The sequence below is a fragment of the Sus scrofa genome, chromosome 1, assembly GCF_000003025.6.
Source record: "Sus scrofa isolate TJ Tabasco breed Duroc chromosome 1, Sscrofa11.1, whole genome shotgun sequence".
Lineage (NCBI taxonomy): Eukaryota > Metazoa > Chordata > Mammalia > Artiodactyla > Suidae > Sus > Sus scrofa.
The window spans coordinates 67,657,159-67,669,885 of NC_010443.5; the positions used below are offsets into that span (position 1 = coordinate 67,657,159).

At 37.7% G+C, this 12,727-nt stretch overlaps 1 long non-coding RNA gene across 1 annotated transcript; it reads left to right on the forward strand.

Annotated features, from left to right (window-relative positions):
• On the forward strand, positions 12 to 10,125 carry LOC110260404. Its single transcript, XR_002343650.1, has 3 exons — positions 12 to 198; positions 1,884 to 2,015; positions 4,407 to 10,125. It is a non-coding gene; the product is annotated as an uncharacterized LOC110260404 (long non-coding RNA).

The following is a 12,727-nucleotide window of genomic DNA, read 5'->3' on the forward strand; positions in this document are numbered from 1 at the left end:
CGAACCAGGCTGAGAGGAAGCAGACTTGCCGCGAGGGCGCGCCCCCGGACGGGCATTGGGCGCGTGCGCGCGCGTTCCAGGGACTCCGAGTCTTTTGGGTGCCCCCACCAGGTCGGACCTGAGCGTTTTTCCGTGCAATTACTTGAGTCGGCTGCATCTTCTCTCCGCCCTTCTCTGTAAAGTGGAGACGTGGAGGAGGTAATTCCTGTTACAGTTAAAGGAGAGAAAGCCCTGAGTGTGAATGAAGAACTGGGTAATTGCCATCGTCATCACCAGCCAGAAATCCTGGCTGCTGGTCTTTATACATGGTTCCTTGGTCTCATGTTCCACTTTCCTTAAGCTTTCTAAATTCTGATTTTAGAGTTTAAAGTTTCCTCTTCCAGCCGGTCCTTTTCTCACATGAACCCCACAAAAACAAAACCTGAAAATTCCTTGGCTCAATTGAAAATCAGGAAGATGATATTAAGGAAACCTCACTTCAAGAACTGTGTGGTGTATGTGAGTACAGTTCTAGACTAAAGCATGGCATGCAGAGGCGGTATGAGTTAACAATGTATCATGGTTCCCTTTTTCTCTTCCATTGCCCTCATATGGACTGTCTTGACGCCCTGTAGAACCCTGTTTTCTAGTGAAGTAGCCGATAGGGATCCAATTATCCGCTTCACTGGCCAAACTTCTTCTGGATTTCTGTATTCAGTTCTAGATCAAACACTTAAGACCTCAGAGAAGTGGGAATTATTTCAGAGAGGAGCAAAATGATGAGGAGCACTCAAAAGCATGGCAGATGAAGTACTCTTTGTACTTGGGAAGAGTCGCATAGAAGAGAGAAAGCTACTGAGACTATCTCCACATACTAAAAATTCATCACGTTGCATAGATTTGTTTCATGTGAGTTCAAGAGATGCAGACTTGAGAGAAATGATTTCAGATCCCAAAAAGAAGATGCCCTACTAGCACTAGCCAGAGAAGTTGTCTGCTTTAGGTTGCTTGGAGGCCTTGACGACTGGATTTGACTTTAAGTAAATTCCAGAGGCTTACTTAAGAGGAACTAGTTGCAGGGACACCATGAATCAAGAGAAGACTTAGCTGGTGGTTTTGTTAAAAATATTTACAACCTTGAGAGTTTATTAGTTCATGATTCCAGCCCTAAAAGAATTTACAGGTTAGCTATGAGAGAAGACAAATGCATCGAAAAGTAAATAATTTAGGGATGTCATATGATAATGAGAGATACTAACAATATGTTCTTAGAACTCACATGACAGATTGTTCTCACCACAGTTCAGAGGCTTAAGGGACAAGAAGGACATCTAGACTATACTTAGAACTGCCCTGTTCAGTAGGATAGCCACTAGCCAAGTATGAAATGTGGCTGGTCCAAATTGAATATGAAATACACACCATATTTCAAAGAATTAGTACAAAGAAAAAAATGTAAAATATCTTAATTCTTATGTTGATGATATGTTGAGATAATATTTGGTATATATTGAGTTAGTGTATTAAAGTTAATTTTACCTATTTTCACTTTTTTAATGTAACTACTAGAAAAATTTTAAATTACATAGCTTCCTTGCATCTTATTATTTATTAGGCTGGCCTGATCTATAAGGAAATATAGTTCATTGAATTCTTTTTTTTTTTTATCTTTTTGCCATTTCTTGGGCCGCTCCCGCGGCACATGGAGGTTCCCAGGCTAGGGGTCTGATCTACAGCTCACATCAACGCCAGATTGTTAACCCACTGAGCCAGATTGTTAACCCACTGAGCAAGGGCAGGGATCGAAACCGCAACCTCATGGTTCCTAGTCGGATTTGTTAATCACTGCGCCACGACAGGGACTCCCATTGAATTTTTAAGAACTCTTTTTGTACCCTTTGTAGTGCCTGGTCAATTTTCCAAAATGTTAATGGAAAGACAGTCTGATGAAAAGCTTTCTCCTGAAGAGAAGGAGATGATCCAGAAAATATGGCATGAGCAAAAACAGGGAAACAAGACTGCGGGTACATTCTAAGGTGAGTAACTTGTTTGTCTACAGTAGAAGGTTCTTACTAGAAGGTAGTGACAATAAAATTAAAATTAAATACACACTAGTCTGTAAGGAGAGACTTAATTTTAAATTTAAGGAATTTAGTCTTGTGGACAATCAGGATTTGACAGTGACAAAATGGGACTGTATGATTATCTTGGCAATATTGAGTTCAGTAGTGTAAAATTAATGGGTAGTTGGTCAACCAATTAAAATTCATTTTACATAAAAATGTATTATACCAAAAAATGTTCAATAGAGGTTGATTTAAATAAGTTACAGAGCATCTCTAAAGTGGAATCTGTATTGTTTGATGTGAAAACATATCAAGATGTACAATACGTGTATGTATGTAACTAGATCATTTGACTAAAATTGCCTTAATTATTTCAAAATTGTCTTAAAAACAGAAAATCTCAGGGTGGATGGAGTGTTTTCAACATATTTTCAGTGGCTCAACAAAGTCATTCAGGTTTTTGGCTCACTCTTCTTTATGCTCCATCATCCTTAGCATATTAGCCCTTCATTCTCAGCCTTGTCACCTCATGAGACAGGATGTATTAATAAGCTCAGACTTGAAATTCCCACTGTGGCACAGTGTGTTAAGAATCTGACTGCAGCGACCGGGGCTGTGGAGGCACAGGTTCAATCCCTGGCCCAGCACGATGAGTTAAAGGATCCCGTGAGGCTGGGTTGCAGCTGCTCCTCAGATTTGATCCCTGGCCCAGGACTCTCCATATGCTGTGGGTGCAGTCAAAAAATAAGTAAATAAATAAGGTCCAGACTTATTTACAGCCCATCAGCCTCTTAGTATCTCAGTATGTAAGATCACTAGGTCTGCTCAGCTCACTAGCATCCCACAGCCTTAGCTTATAGGCCTTTTTTGATTTTACCTATTCTCAGTTCATTATCCTGCTTCTTCCCTACCCCCACTTGCAACACGGGGGGTTAAACTACACCCCAGTTCAGTCTCTTACTTGGGGCTGACAGTTTACTGCTGGGGAATGCTGATTAATAAAAGACCCAATTCTGGGGTTCACTGGTGGCACAGAGAGATAAGGATCTGGCATTGTCACTCCTGTGGCTTGGGTTGCAGCTGTGGTGTGGGTTCAATCCCTACCCTTGGGACTTCTGTAAGCTGTGGGCCTGGCCAAAATTTTTTTTAATAAATAAATAAATAAATAAAAGACTTAATTCTAAAGTAAGCTTCCCTGGGATTTCCCTTGTGGTGCAGCAGGTTGAGGATCTGGCATTGTCACTGCACTGCAGCGACTCAAGCTGCTGCGGTATAGGTTTGATCCTGGTTTAGAACTTCCACATGCCCTGGACGTGGCCAAAAAAATAAATAAATAAAGCTTCCCAGAGTTCCCAGGTGGCTCAGCATGTTAAGGATTCGATGTTATTACTGCTGTGGCTCTGGTTACTGCTGTGGCATGGGTTCTATTTCCTGGCCCAGAACTTCTGCGTGCCATAAGTGCAGCCCAAAAAATAAAAAATAAAAATAAGCTTCATTAAAATTTTAATGAACTATGTTGGGAAGGAATAAAAAATCACTACCCTGGAACACACTATTGGTTGCCAACCCAACTACTACCTTTATTATCTTCCTTAATTAATAAAATGGATTTTTTGAGTACCAAAAAAAAGCTAAAGAAATGTGAGCTACTCCCATTACCTTAGTAGAGATTCTATTTCCCTTTTAACAAGAATGTTGTAGAGGTAGTCATGTGACCAAGGGATGGTCAGCTAGGGAGGATTCTGTGATATGTTTTACCCAATGGCAAAATATATGCTTATAAAATATAGAGAGTTATTCTTGGGTTACTGTTCAAGATGGTGGACTTGGCATAAAATCTGCCAACTGTTCTTTCCTAGACACTCCTGAAATAAAAATGTTGAAGTAGAAAAACCAAGGAACAAATAAAAGAAAAAAGATACATGTCTTTGTATATAGGTGCTTATGTTAGGGAGAAGATGGTAGGTGGAGAAGGGAAGGAAAATAAATTTTTCAGTAACTTCCTGGAAAACAAAGATAATTGTAGTGATATGACTAGTAACAATACCCAAAATTATGGCCTAAAAGAATTTAGTGAAGAGGCTACAAGTGAGTTGAGTGGGGGAATGGCAAGGGTAGAAGTGAGAATAAGGGCTTAAAATGGAGATACTATTCTAAATACGGTACAATTGAGTCAATCACCACATATTTCTTTCTTTTATCCATGCACACTGAGATCAGGCAAAGACAAATCTGCCTGTAGACAAAAACAGAAACCAAAAAGCCACCAAAGTCTCCTCCAAATTAATTGCACAAATAGTAGAGAAGTGAAAACTTTTATGTTGGCAAACAGAGCAAAACCACTATCATTCTTGCATTCAGGGCCAGCATCCAGAGAGCAACTACTTGCCTACCCATCCTAAAGTGAAACATGATATTCAGCATTTCTGGCCCTGCCCTCCTTAAGCTAGCTAGCTATTCACAATTTCCACGCAGCAGAGAAACCTGGAAGACATCCTACTTGCTAAAAGTAAAGGAAAACCACATCAGTGATGAGTCCTTTATATGTATGAATATGCAATGAAGAATCAACAGGCAAATCAGGAAAACCACCACTGTGAAAGAGGAAGACAAACAGAATAACTAACTCTAAAGGAATCAGTTAACGGAATTCATGAACTAAAAAACAAACAAACAAAAAAAAAACCTTTTAAAGCACCCTGGTTTATATACTCCAGTATTCAGAATATATTGGATCTGTAAGAAACAAAGTACTCTGAAAAAGGAGCAACCATAGTATGAAATAGAGCTCTGAGACACTAAAAATATGATTCCTTAAATAAAAAATTCACTGGAAATTTTGAAGATAAAAATCAAAGAAATATAAAACAGAGGATATAAAGACAGAAACAGAAAATATGAAAAAAAAAAAAAGAAGGAGTCATTGCAGGGCCAATCCAGCTGACTAATATTCAGTCAGGAGAAGAGAAAGAGGTTTTTTTTGTTTTTGTTTTTGTTTTTTTAAGTGAGAAAAAATCAAGAATAAAAACTAATAATAATAATAATAATAATAATAAACCTATAAAAGTTTCCAAACATAAAAGGCATTTACCAACAAAGGAACAAAAATCAGACCTATCAGCAGCATTGGATACAAGAGGACAATTACAGAATATTTTCAAAGTTTTAATGGTAGATTTTTTTTAGTCTAGAATTCTGTACTCATTCAAATTGTCAGTTACCAAAAAGAGCAAAGTAAAGATATTTTCAGATCAAGTAGGATGAAAAACAATGGAACACTTTCCTCTCTCTGTGATGTTTTAGGAAGTTACCATATCACTCCGTCAAAATAAGGGCAAAAACCAGAGGAAACCATGGAATTCTGGAAAAGGGTATCAATCCTAAAAAAAAAAAAAAAAAAAAAAAAAAAAGGCAAAGAAAAATTCCCAGAAGAGGACTGTGCAGCATGTCTAGAGAGTCAAGGAAAGTGGAGACTGAATAAATGTCCTTGGAGATTTAGGTGACTGGTGAAATGGAAGCACTTGTAGTAACCTGATAAAGATGGAATCACATGACACATGTAAGGAATAAAGTAAGGATTAAATGAGAAATGAGAAAATGAAAACACTGATAATAGTCATTTTTGTCTAAAAAAAGCAGAGAAATGCATGGAAGAAATATTAATGTCCAAGAAAGACTTTTGCCTGTGTGTGTTTTTTTGAGATAGAAGGAGGACGGGGTGATAGAAGGAAAGAACCTTTAAGAAAAAGATGAGATGAGTAAGATAATATTGAAGATACACATGGGTAAGTTTATTCTTAACCCTGATAGAAGGACATTTTTCTGTGAGGACAGAAATAGAATGCTTGAATATACAGGAAGAGTTTAAGGTATTGAGATATGTATAGCCATATAAACTTCAAAGTTGAATATATAAAATAAAAGTTATTCATATTTTGGCAGCCTTGAAATTATGAATTATTGTTCAGTAGATTAATATTTTTAACTCTTTAGTATAATTAGATACATTAAATTTTCAGAAAATATTACAAAGTGCAGACAAAAGCCAATTTCAAGGAGGCAGTCAAGATTAGATATTAAAAAGCAGCAATACTCAAAGTCAATATAAAATATGTAATGAAAACTAGTCACACAGTTCTTTTTAGTTATTTTAACTTGACATCCAGTTGATTACCCAAATGCCAGGTAACACTCCATGATTAAGTGTGAGTATGCATATGAGTGTATGTTTGTGTGTGTGAATGGGACTTTGGGGGGAAAGATTAGAGGTAGTTACCTTCAAAACAAATCATTTTTAACTAGCCTTTTGATATTAGAAGCTAGGTTTGGTTTTCTTATACAAACAAGTAATCTACCCAAAGTTTGGAACCAAACACGGTTTATTCCTTAAAGTATTGTGTGGGAAGGGAAGAATCATTCTGTGCCAAATGTCACCATTCTGTGATTACCCCATGGATAAGGTGGGGAACTGGTTAAGCTATATATATAATGAGACCCAGAATAACAGTAGCTTAAACAATGGATGTCTTAAGCATCTTACAGGCTACATGGGTATCCTGAAATATTGTCCTTTCTTGATGTATTATTCATCCAGGGACATGGGAACCTTCTCATTAATCTGACATTTCTAGGGTGTTGTCCTCACTTAATAGTCCAAGATGACTCACAGTCATGACCTTATTCCAAGTAGCAGTCCAATGGAGGAGGAGGAACCAAAGACAGCTGAAAGTACACCTACCGCAGTCACCTGGCCATACTTAGTTGCAAGGAAAGCTGGGAAATGTAGTTTTTATTTTAGACAACTCTATACTAAGTTAAATAATCAGGAGGTAAGAACTGTTGGAGACAAATGTTTTACCTAGAATGCTTTTCCTGTTCCATTAAAGCAAAAAAACTGGTACTAAAGAGATAAGAATAGCTTCTCTTCACTTATCAGAACTGAGCCACAGGGAACAGAACAATATGTCAACAATAACTTTTATCTCTTTCTAGCATGTAAAAAGTGAGCTAGTAAAAAAATGGGAAAATGAAATCCTGAATAGTAATTACTTTAAGGATTAATTTTTCCTGAAGTTTAAACTATTCTTAAGTGTGTTCAATATGGTTAAAGTGAAGTTTTCATTCCTTTTGCCCACAAGTAATTAAGCATATATCACAAAACCCACACTTTGCTAAGCAGTGTGAAACTTTCCAAAGAAAAATGTGATATGATCGTTAGTCTCGAGGAGCTTAGAGGAACTTACAGTTTGGGTAGAGGAAAAATTTAACACCCACAGACTGTTTGAGAACAGTTAAATGCTGTGCTGTGTGATTATTTTGTAAGTCAAAAGGAATTCAAAGTATAGATAAGACACCACTGGCTGTGAGACATTAAAAACCTTTGTGGAAATTGTATAGATTGAACTGGACAAATAAAAATAAATAGAATTTATTTATAAAACCTTTCATATGCAAAATCATGAAAGGTTTATTTATAGAGTTGATCCTAGAGGATAAAGACATGTTGAATCTTAAAGTGCAAGCTGTTGCTGATAATTGCTTAAAGGCTAAAAATGGCTGATTCAGTCATCTATAAGCAGGTGTCATTTCTATTTTTTACTTTATGCTGTATCCCCAAATACTAACAGGATACCTGACACATATTAGACACCAAGTAAATATTTTTCTCGTATCCTCAGTGTTTCTTTTATTATGTGGCTAAGGATTTCATATTGTTGTTGAGGTACAGCTTTTTGAAAAACTAGAAATGTACCAAAAGTGTACAAATCTTAATTGTATAGTGTCGTATACCACCTCATGCAACTACTACCCAAGTCAAGTCAAAGAACTCCCTGGAATACTCTTATGACTCTTATGACTCTCTTAGTCAGTACTCAAATCCCATCCCCCCACTCCAGCCACTCCAAAGGAGCCACTATTCTGACTTCTATCAACATAGATTATATTCCTAGCTTTGAAATTCATATAAATAAATTAATAGAGTATGTTACTTAACATTTTTTTTTCAGGTTGTTGCTACCCTGGCCTTAATTTGTGAGGCTTGTTGATATTTGGAGATATTTCCACCATCTAAAGTCTTTTCTTATGGGAAAGCCCTATAAACATATAGAAAAGACATTTATTATGTAGTAATATATACCAGAGTTGTCACTGATCTTTAAACTTCAAAGACAGGTTGTGCTTACTTTAAGGGTAGACAAGGCCAGTATAACTCCATCCTGTACTATTAACCTAGTACGGCTTGATACTTCCAAAATGGCAGTCAAGTTAACTTGCTGTGACTTTTTTACTCAAACAAATCTGGGGATCCCTTATGAGAAGTTTAGGTCAACTACAGAGTTAGAGGCACAGTCCTTATTCAAAACCCCCCTCACTCTGACTCTAATTACAAGTTTGCAAGGGTCGGGGGAGGGTGTTCCCAAACTACCTGTTTTAATAGTTTGTTAGAAAGAGTCAAAGTACTCATGGAAAACTGTTATACTCATGGTTAAGGTTTGTTAAAGGGAAAGGATACAGATTAAGATTAGTCAAAAGAAGGTACACACAGAGCAGAGTCTAGGAGGGTTTCAAATGCAGTTTGAGTTGTCTTCTAGCTGTGGAGTCAGGACATAGTACTGTCACAGCACTGATGTGTGACAACATGCACAGAGTGCTTCCAGTCAGGAAGGCTCACATGAGGTTGGTGTCCTGAGTGTTTTGGTTTTGTTTTGTTTGGGGGGTGGTGAGGGGCGGGTGCTCATCATGTAGGCATGATTGCCCACTTACTTCAAGTTTTCTGGTGTACTGATACTATGTGATCCAAAGCCCCCACTCTAAGTCACATTGTTCGCCCTCTGGACTATGTGGGTGTGGCCAGGCCTCAACCTAAGACTATATGATGTGGCCTGGCCCCACCCTAAATCGTATTATTAGATTAGCTGGTATTACGCAAGGCCCTCAGGCAAACAGCAGCAAAGGCCAGGCCTTCTCTTTGGGCAAAAGCCAATCTTTTCTCACTGGAGAATGTGTTATTTCTAAAACCTAAAATTAAATTGTTTCTTCAAAAAATTGTTTCTCAATGATTAATTTCATGAGTTTTTATCTTTTTAAATATTCTGAATTATTGTGAAACATATTTGACAAGAGAGTTAAGATTGGAGCAGAAGTACTACACATTTTCCTTTCCCACAATTGTCCAATATATATAAATACGAGGGTTCTACCAAGATTACTGACTTGTAGTGCATTCTTTTGAAAGTTGGGCAACAACTACAAAATAAAACAGTTTTCTGGGTGATTATATTGTCAGAACTGACAATGACTAAAAAAAAAGGCTGAGTTAGCAACATTTCTGTGATTTAGAGGCTTGAGGATTGGGTAAGTATACAAGGCTCCCCTATAAAGAATGTTAATTCTTCCTCAAAACTTCCATAAAGAGGAATGAAATTATCTAAAATTTCTCTATATTTTGGACAGTTTTCTCTTTACATGAGTGTGTTGAGAAATCATCTTTGAGGAGCTAATACCATGATGGTTTAAAATGAAATTAAAAGATTGAGAGGTTAAGGTACCACTTACTATGAATTTCAAATATCCGTTACTATTTTGATAGGGTTAGCTCTATTCATAGTTTAATATGAGTTAGAATCTTGTTGTCATTTTTTCTAGTTAAGATATAGTAAGACACAGGACTTAAGTTGATGAAATAGGCTGGAAACTGAAATGCCTGCCATCCTAGCAGGACCAGAGCAATTGAAGTCAATCAAATCACAGGTGGGGCCAGTAGTATAGAGTCATTTGTTAGAAAATACAAGGTTCAAGTCAGGCATAAGATTCTGATTTCTTAGGCTCAAGAAGCTTGGACTAAAAGCTATGTTTAGCTAACGCTGTAGATTGAAGTTTCATTCAACCTTTATTCAACTGATATACTGTACATTGACCACCTACTACAGGTCAGCCAGCAAGACAAACACTGTTGGTTTTTAGGGATGATAGCTAACATTCATTGCCATTACCACCTGTTTGCGAGGCATTGTGCTAAGCACTTCTTCTACAACTCCATTATTCTCACTTTTATTAACTAGGTTTCACAGGTAAGAAACTGAGTCTCTAAGAAGTTGACGATTTAACTGGAAGAGACTGTCTAAAGGCCTCTAGCCCCCTCTCTAAAGCTTTCTTGCTAGCAAAAGACCCATGCCGGTTGTAGTGAACATAATTCCTTAGTATTCGAAAAAATATCCTGTCACTTTCAGTTTCTGTGCTGGATACAAGAGCCCCACCTTTTGGCAAGATGTGGAATTTCATAAAGAAGGACTTGACCTGGGGACCGATGACAAAGGAGTCAAGGGTTTACCTCATTCCCTTTATTGAATTGCTTGTCATCTAGAATTATAGCATTTTCTAGACCTGAAGGAGAGACTCAGTTTCACATTGTCAGTTTATTTTGCAGAAGAATGTAGAAAAATAGAGATAAATAATTAATTTTAGTATATTAGTACTTAATAAGTTTGCCTAAAAATAAGTTCTTTAAAAATGTAATGTTGGGGTTCCCACTGTAGCACAGCAGGTTAAGGATCTGGTATTGTCTTTGAGGTGGTGCAGGCAACTGCATAAGTCACAGCTGCAGCTTGGAATTGATCTCTAGCCTGGAAAATTCCATATGCCACAGGTATGGCCAGAAAATAAATAAATAAATAAATTTTTTAAAGTATGATTTTTATTTCATCAATGCATTATTTAAAAATTTTAAATCTAGGTACAATCAATGGACAATGATAGAAAACAATTGTTCTTGCCTGAATGTGAAGTCTCAGATGTACACAACTATGAACAGACCTGGTTATATAACAATCACTGGAGTGAATTTTACAAAATTCTGACATATACACTCTATGGGAAAATTTCTCCTTTTAAGCTTTCACAAAGACACAGCAAGTAATTACAAATACATATATAAGCAAAACAGGTATAAACAACAATGGCCATAATAAAAAAAGTAAGATGATAACAAATGTTAGAAGATGTGAAGAAAGTGGAACCTTCATACACTGCTGATGGAAAGGTAAAATGATGCAGCTGCTTTGGAAACAGTCTGGCAATTTCTGAAAAAGTTAAGCTTTGAGTTAATATATAATCCAACAATTTCAGTCCTAGATATCTACGTTAGAGAAATGAAAAGTAAAAATCCATGTAAAGACTTGTACATGAATGTTCATAACAGCATTATTCACAATAGCCAAAAGATGGAAGCTGCTCAAAAGTTCATCAACTGGTAAATGTGTAAACAAATTATAATTGGGGAGTTCCCGTCGTGGCTCAGTGGTTGACGAATCCAACTAGGAACTGTGGGGTTGCAGGTTCGGTCCCTGGCCTTGCTCAGTGGGTTAAGGATCCGGTGTTGCCATGAGCTGTGGTGTAGGTCACAGACACGGCTCTGATTAGACCCCTAGCCTGGGAACCTCCATGTGCCACGGGAGCCGCTCAAGAAAAGGCAAAAAAGACAAAAAAAAAAAAATTATAATTGGATACCATTCACTAGTAACAAGCAATAAAAAGAAGAGCTAAAACATACCGATAAGTGATACAACGTGCTGGCCCTGTGCTGGGGGCAGGGGGATGGGGATGGGAAATGACTGTATGTAGGGATGTAACCTTTTTTAATGATGGTCATGGTCAAAAATTAGATTGTGATGATGGTTGTGTATGCAAATATAAGCATTTATTCAGTTATTTCAATCAATGAATTTTATGATATATAATTATATTTCAAAACTATTAAAATCAACCAGTTCTTTTGTATGTAATAAACGATTTTCAGTGATCCACTGTTTGTTCAATGTAATGTTTTTTCTGTTTGCTGCAATCCCTTTCATAAATACTATGTCGATTTTTTTTCTGCCTTCATCTTCAAACAAGGAGAATTCTAGTCAATGATGTGTAAGACTTTATATTTCGTCTGTTTAAATGGAGTCATTGACTATATCTAGTTGAAGGCTGGTTAAATTCTCTTCTCAGTTTATGCCTAGCTATCAGGTTGGCATACAGCACTAATAAAACATTCAAGAGAAGAGTCTGGAGTTCCCTTCGTGGCTCAGTGGTTAACAAATCCATCTAGGAACCATGAGGTTGCAGGTTCGGTCCCTGGCCCTGCTCAGTGGGTTAAGGATTTGGTGTTGCCTGAGCTGTGGTGTAGGTCACAGATGCGGCTCGGATCCCGCGTTGCTGTGGCTGTGGCATAGGCCGGTGGCTACAGCTCCGATTAGACCCCTAGCCTTGGAACCTCTATATGTCTCGGGAGCAGCCCTAGAAAAGGCAGAAAGACAAACAAACAAACAAACAAAAGATGCTGATGTCCTGCTCAGAACTTCTTTCTTGGGTGGGTGTATGTTTCCCCAGCTGCTGTGAGTTTTGGATGCCAAGTGCTCATAACTGCACCCTTTGGAAAAATACCCTCACTTAAGAAAGTTACCACACTTGGAAGGTTACACCTACTCACACCACCCCTACCACCCCATAGTCATGACAGGTGAGGTAGCAGTCAACCCTCAGATCTTGGTGGACTAATATAACAAATATCTATTCACTCATACAACATATGCTGTGGGGCTGGGTAGTTCTCCAGGGCGAGTGTTCTTCATGTGGCAATTCAACCATCCAGAATGATGGAGCCGCCTCCATGATCCTGCAGCTGCACCACACAAAAC